We start from the raw sequence: 7,883 nt of genomic DNA, 5'->3' as shown, positions 1-7,883 counted from the left end.
TGTCTTAACGCAGACTGGCACAGTCTTATGTCTTACCGCAGACTGGCACAGTCTTATGTCTTAACGCAGACTGGCACAGTCTTATGTCTTACCGCAGACTGACACAGTCTTATGTCTTAACGCAGACTGGCACAGTCTTATGTCTTACCGCAGACTGGCACAGTCTTATGTCTTACCCCGCAGACTGACACAGTCTTATGTCTTATCCCGCAGACTGACACAGTCTTATGTCTTACCGCAGACTGGCACAGTCTTATGTCTTACCGCAGACTGGCGCAGTCTTATGTCTTACCGCAGACTGACACAGTCTTATGTCTTACCGCAGACTGGCACAGTCTTATGTCTTACCCCGCAGACTGACACAGTCTTATGTCTTACCCCGCAGACTGACACAGTCTTATGTCTTACCCCGCAGACTGACACAGTCTTATGTCTTACCGCAGACTGACACAGTCTTATGTCTTACCCCGCAGACTGACACAGTCTTATGTCTTAAAGACCAAGATGACGACGGGCTTGCCACCATAGATGGGTAAAGACATAAAGACATGTGTACTCGTAAAACGGAAAGACCCTATATACAAGAAGTGGAAGACTTTGAGAAAAATGCCAAATACATCTTCTAGTCGTGAAAAAAAAATGAAATTTCGAAGAATAAAAATTCATAAACAAGAGGTTGACTACTTTGAGAAAAAATTCAAAAGATTTCTTCTAGTTGCTATGAAATGAAATTTCAAATAATAATAATTCATGAATAATAAATTCACGAATCCAAAAGACATAACTGCATCAAAGATTGAATCCTTGACGCCACTCAAAGAAGTTGAGACTTCCAAACCTGCTGCCTCTTGAGACAGATCTTCATCTAAATGCGCAGAGACTTTAAGACTCAGCCACTCCACGGCAGAGGGAGTTTAAGACTCAGCCACTCCACGGCAGAGGGAGTTGAAGACTCAGCCACTCCACGGCAGAGGGACTTAAAGACTCAGCCACTCCACGGCAAAAGGACTTGAAGACTCAGCCACTCCACGGCAGAGGGACTTGAAGACTCAGCCACTTCACGGCAGAGGGACTAGAAGACTCAGCCACTCCACGGCAGAGGGACTAGAAGACTCAGCCACTCCACGGCAGAGGGAGGCAGAGGGAGTTGAAGACTCAGCCACTCCATGGCAGAGGGAGTTGAAGACTCAGCCACTCCACGGCAGAGGGACTAGAAGACTCAGCCACTCCACGGCAGAGGGACTAGAAGACTCAGCCACTCCACGGCAGAGGGACTAGAAGACTCAGCCACTCCACGGCAGAGGGAGTTTAAGACTCGAAGATTTGTAATCGTTGTTTTTTTCACTGAAGGAAGTAGAACGGGTCTAGGAAACCTATTTTTCCTATACAAGCGACGGACTTAATTAATGGCTGAACCATTTTAGTGAACCCCTTAGGTTTAACCGATGGCAAATCCCTTCAACTCGCCCCCTCATATTGACTCATTGACTAACTTTTTAATTGGGGTAAATTGTGATTATTACCAACTGATTAATTCTTTCAACAGCGCCTTTCATAACCCCCGGTACAATCCATAACTCTAACCATTCAATTGAACCCCATGCCACATTAACACGAACGTTTACTCCTCCAGGTTAACTTCTTCCGTCGTCCTAAAGCTTGGTAAAGTTAACCGTAACCTGCTACCTCCCCTCCAGCCTCCCTGCTCCCACACGCGAGGGACGGCGTTCCCCATGGGGATGAAGCTGAGCACATGCAGCCTCAGGTAGCGGAGACGCTCGAGTCCCCGAGACGTGGGGAGACAGAGGAGGGAGGCTGAAGGAGAGGCAGAGGGGGGAAGCAGAGGGAGGAGGCAAAAGTGGGGAGCCGGGGGAGGCAGAAGTGGGGAGCCGGGGGTAGGCAGAAGAGGAGAGCCGGCGGAGACAGAAGTGGGGAGCCGGCGGAGGCATAAGAGGGGAGCCAGGGGGGGGCAGAAAAGGGAGGCAGAAGTGGGGAGCCGGGGGGAGGCAGAAGAGTGGAGCAGAGGGGAAGGCAGAAGAGGGAAGCAAAGGGGGGAGGCTGAAAAGGGAGGCTATATATCGAATCCTGAAGTAATTATCCTTCAAGAAAATATTGATATATTTCTGATCAAAATAAACATTGATATTTATCATGATCGGAAACACACCGAAGAGCATTGTAAAAGTTGCCGGCAATTTCGGACCACTCGCGTATTGCGCTCTTGTCCATGCCTACCGGTGCTGGACACATCGCTAGGGAATATTAGGTTGCCTATTAGTTAATGGCCAGAGGCGAATAAGGTCGTAATAGTGACCGACTGTGGCGTTCATTACTTGCTACTGTCAGGGACGGACGTCAGTGTGACAGGCAGTCACGGTCAGGGAAGTTAGCGGAAGTTTGTAGTGTTTGGGGACGGTCGTTAATGGTTAGTGCAATGAACGGTCGTTACTAATGAGTTTAAAGGACGGTCGTCGCTAATGCACGTCGGGGACGGTCGATAATGGTTAGTGCAATGAACGGTCGTCACTAATGAGTTTAAAGGACGGTTGTCAATAATGGACGTCGGGGACGGTCGTTGATGGTTAGTGCAATGAACGGTCGTCACTAATGAGTTTAAGGGACGGTCGTCGCTAATAGACGTCGAGGACGGTCGTCACTAATGAGCTTAAGCGACGGTCGTCGTTAATGGGCGTCGGGGACGGTCGTCACTAATGAGTTTAAGGGACGGTCGTCGCTAATAGACGTCGGGGACGGTCGTCACTAATGAGCTTAAGCGACAGTCGTCGTTAATGGGCGCCGGGGACGGTCGTCGCTAGTGGCCGTCGGGTACGGTCGTCACTAATGGGCACCGTGGCGGCTGTCACAAGTGGATGACAGTGACGATGACCAAAGTTGAGCGTCAACTTCACCCTTCTGACGGCCCGAATCTAGACTGCAATTACCATTTTCTCAAATTAAAACATTCTTGTCCTGTGATCAACAAGGTTGATCCAGAGCTCAATACTTCGAATATCGTCTATTGTTCATTGTCATTGTTTTGTCTATTGCTAAATTCCGTACTATGGTCAAGCATCTGAAACAATGTCGATAGAATTTAGAGTTTTGTTTATGAATTTCCTGCCGAATATCAATCTCCATCTATGATTGGTGAATTATTTTAAAATAGGTTCTTCGTAGAAGTATAATGAAGTTTCGAATAAAGCTATATGATCATTCGTTTATAAATACAGTTGTGCGCGATGCGTATCACCGTACTTCGAAATGACATCACGCAACTTCTATTATAAGCTGGTGGAGTGTGAAAGGAGTTTTCTAACTAGAAACCCATTTGCGCATCCCTCTCAATCATCTGAAAGCATTGACGCCGAGCAGTGCAACGTCTAGGTAGCAGATGGTGAGTCAAGTAATTTGAGTTTCAATCATATTCAAAAATTTTCCTAATTTTAAAGCACACCGCCTATATTCACAGCCTACTGTAGTTGTAATACAGCTTTTGCTTCCTTATCCATTCCCATGGGATAGCTTAGCCTGCCTGGAATTTATTCCCGTTGCTTCGTATTCTATTCGTCAAGTTAGTTTCCTCTATGTTTATGGAAATTTTGCTTATGCTAATTCATTGTAATTTTCTTTCAGAATTTCCGAATCAACGATGGAGCCTAAAATCAGAATATAAGTTTTTAAGTTAAATTAATGTTACGAATTTTTATACGTGCATGAATCCAATGTATTATTATTTTGTGTATTATTATGTATTTCCAATGTATTGGAAATGTATTTATTATGTATTTCCAATGTATTGGAAATGTATTTATTAGGTATTTCCAATGTATTTTTATCCAATGTATTGAACGATATATTGTATTCAAGGTTTTAATTCAATAAATTTGTAAATGATGTAGTAATAATAATTATTTTTTTATTCGCGTAGTGATGGAGGCTGAGGGCTGTACACAAGAACCGTGCCTTATCACGACGCCTGCTCTGATAAGGGGTCCAGGAGGCGCCTTATCTCTGCCTCCTCTGGCCAACAAAACTCAAAGGCGGTTCGAGATTCCAATTCAAAGAGATTATTTTCAGCATCAAAACTTCAGTGCCGATGTTTTTGGAGCCAAAATATAATTATTTCGACCAAACTTTTCCCGTATCCCCTGTATTAAAAAGTTAGCATTGATTTAAAGTCTACAGAAAAATGGTCACCACCAAATAGAGCGGAGTAGGGAAAGAAATAAAAAATTAAATTTATTTAAAATGTGAGGTTTGTGATGATTTTTAAATTATATTTCTGGCTAGAAAAAAGTAATAAAAAATCCAATTAGTCGATTATATATTTTAATGAGTTCCTTTGTGTGTTTTAATTCTGATATCGAGTTACGAAATGACTATACATATATGAAGCATTTAAAAATGATAGCAAGGGGATTTGTTACATAAGTAGACATTTAAGCAATTCAATCAGTCCCAATAAGTTCACGTTTCCTTTGAATATTTAAACGAGAAATAAATGGGAGTTTTTCGCTAAATGATTTGTCAATGCAACAATCAGTTTATAAGCTAATCGTATTGATAGTCAAGAATCGTGGTTAACTAGCAAGGTAACTTGGCGTGAAAGTTATTATGTGTTGGAAAGCAAGTTAACCTGGAAAGAAAGGCTAACCAATGAATTTTCTGGGAGTTTGGTTCCGGATTTTCATAACCATATATAAACATAACCATATATAAACATAACCATATATAAATATAACCATCTATAAACATAACCATATATAAACACTATGTTGGAACCTATAGAATCTAGAGCCTCGTTTATCGTCGTTCAATTTCTCTTGTCGATATTTCTTCACAGTAGCAAAATTGTTCGGTTTTGCTCGAGATCGATAATCTCTGCAATTTTGGAATCATCTTATCCAGAAGCCTTCCAATAATATTAGTAATAATAATAGTAATAATAATAATAATAACAATAATATTAATAATAATAATAATAATGTTGTACGCTATTTAAAGAAAGACCCGTTCAAACTAATATGTCATAGAAGAAATAGAACTACTTAAAGGCTCTCGTTTCCACATACGAAAAATCGATTTTGCTTTTTTCAATGGAAATTGAAATAAGGAAATTTCTGAATGAAAATTTCAACTTTTGATTTAAATCATCTCCGCCCTGAAATGCCGTGCCTTGCAATTTTTCTACAAAGAATCAATTTTTAGGTTTCGGTAATGTCATGACACTGTAGGTATCCTGGATACGCGCTACAACGGCCGCTGACGTTACGAAATATTCCGAGGAATTGGGTCAATAATACAGTTAATAGAATGGAGGGATTGAGAGATAATTGATTCATTTTATGCGATCAAGGATATTCGAGAAGAAAAACGCTGAGGATATCGGGACAGGTTTTTCTTATTATAACTAGTTATAATATAGTTGGATTAACTTTGTAAAAATCTTGGTTTGAAGGTTCTGTATGTTCTGCACGTTCCTCTAAATATGGTGTCACTATTTATTGATACAAGGCGTGTTGTGAACGTAACTATAATTATGGTGACACTGTACCTAGACATAAGACGTGTTGTGAACGTACCTATAATTATGGTGTCACTGTACCTAGACACAAGACGTGTTGTGAACGTACCTATAATTATGGTGTCACTGTACCTAGACACATGACGTGTTGTGAACGTACCTATAATTATAGTGTCACTGTACCTAGACACAAGACGTGTTGTGAACGTACCTATAATTATGGTGTCACTGTACCTAGACACATGACGTGTTGTGAACGTACCTATAATTATAGTGTCACTGTACCTAGACACAGACGTGTTGTGAACGTACCTATATTTATGGTGTCACTGTACCTAGACACAAGACGTGTTGTGAACGTACCTATAACTATAGTGTCACTGTACCTAGACACAAGACGTGTTGTGAACGTAACTATAATTATAGTGTCACTGTACCTAGACACAAGACGAGGCCACGTCTGAAAAGAGATGATAATTATAATGAGAAGAAGGCCTGAATGGCCTCGCAGAGGCTGCGCCTAATGAGGCCCTGAGTACTCTTTGAGGCGCAGGTCGCCAGCCTCTCCTGGAGCCTCGAGCTCAACTTTGACTTTCTGGAACGTAAATGTCAACTCAAAATTGAACTTGAATTTTTTTTGAAAAATGAAAGTGAACTTGAACTTGCTGGAGCATGAAATTCAATTTTGAATTTTTCTGGAGTCTGATGATTAATTTTTTTTTGTTCATGATAGCTTGTTGTTGAACTTCACATTGATGTTGGAATTTGATATTTTCATGACCTTTATGTTGAACTTTGTCATAGCCTAACAATGAACTTTGACTTCTGCTTGAATACTGAATTTAACAACAAATTTTTCAGAGCATGAAGTTTAACATGTAAATTTCAATAGCCATAGCATGAGTTAAAACTCAAATTTTTTACGTAAATAGGAAGTTGAACCGTTGTAACTATTCCAAGTAACTGAATATTACCATGTTTTTTCGGAGCTGCAGCAGAATTTTTGGTTCAACTCTAAGGTAAAAATGACATTTTTTTGAAGTCTTTAGTTCAAGAGGTGTTTAATAAGGCAAAAATTTGAGCTCCAACTTCTCATTGAGCCAAAATTCAAACAAATTAGTTCGGAGACGGAAATACACCAAAAATTCTTTTGTTTCATAACTGAAATTCTATTTGTTCATGAGATTGTGATGAAATCTAGACTACAGTCACAACTGTGGTGAGCGCAAACTGTACAGTCACAGCTGTAGTGAGCGCAAACTGTACAGTCACAGCTGTAGTGAGCGCAAGCTGTACAGTCACAGCTGTAGTGAGCGCAAGCTGTACAGTCACGACTGAGGTGAGCGCAAGCTGTACAGTCACAACTGTAGTGAGCGCAAGCTGTACAGTTACAGCTGTAGTGAGCGCAAACTGTACAGTCACAGCTGTAGTGAGCACAAGCTGTAAAGTCACAGCTGTAGTGAGCACAAGCTGTACAGTCGCAGCTGTAGTGAGCGCAAGCTGTACAGTCACAGATGTGGTGGGCACAAGCTGTACAGTCACAGCTGTGGTGAGCACAAGCTGTACCGTCACAGATGTGGTGGGCACAAGCTGTACAGTCACAGATGTGGTGGGCGGGGGACTGGAATCTCTGTACAACTCAGATATAATTTATGGTAACAGTCGCTTGCTACTCCTTACTACTTTGGGAAAGAGAGTAAATTTCACCTACTATTCCCTATTCCCCCTACATACTATTCCCTATTTCACATACTATTCCCTATTCCCCAGGAGGGGAGGTAAGTATCTCTACAACACAATTCTTCAGGCTGGGGAGAGGAGTTAGGGACTCGTTAGGATTCGCCTGCTCCTCCAAGCCCCCCAAGCTGGGGGAGGCTCTTCACTCGGCAATCAGGAATCTGGAGTCGCGTCATTTGTCCGTTCTTGACAAGAAGCTTTGGAACGGTTGCCTTGGAGGGGGTCGCTTGGAGCAGACAGCCTTGGAAAGGGTCGCTTGGAGCAGACAGCCTTGGAGAGGGACACTTGGAGTAGATAGCCTTGGAGGGGGGCAGCCTCGGAGTTAGGAAGCCTTGGAGGCATACCGCCTTGAAGTGTGCCGCCTTGGAGTATGCATCTTTAGAGTGATCAGCTTTGAAGTAGGCCACCTTGGAGGAGGCCGCCTTGGGGTGTTTGGGGCTAAATCCTCCTGAACCTTTTGGTATCGGGGGTCTCATGGCATGATTGTGGTGCAACCTCAAGTCTCAAAAAGGCCACCATATAAATGAGGCCCGAAAAGCTCCTCCCGTATGCCTCTCTGCACATTATTGAGCTTTCACAATGCCAGAATAGAGGCCTCCGAGTCTCTTGGAAGGCACGTTCT

The sequence above is a fragment of the Hyalella azteca genome, unplaced genomic scaffold, assembly GCF_000764305.2.
Source record: "Hyalella azteca isolate HAZT.00-mixed unplaced genomic scaffold, Hazt_2.0.2 contig9563, whole genome shotgun sequence".
Classification (NCBI taxonomy): domain Eukaryota; kingdom Metazoa; phylum Arthropoda; class Malacostraca; order Amphipoda; family Hyalellidae; genus Hyalella; species Hyalella azteca.
Note: the sequence above shows the minus strand (reverse complement) of the source record.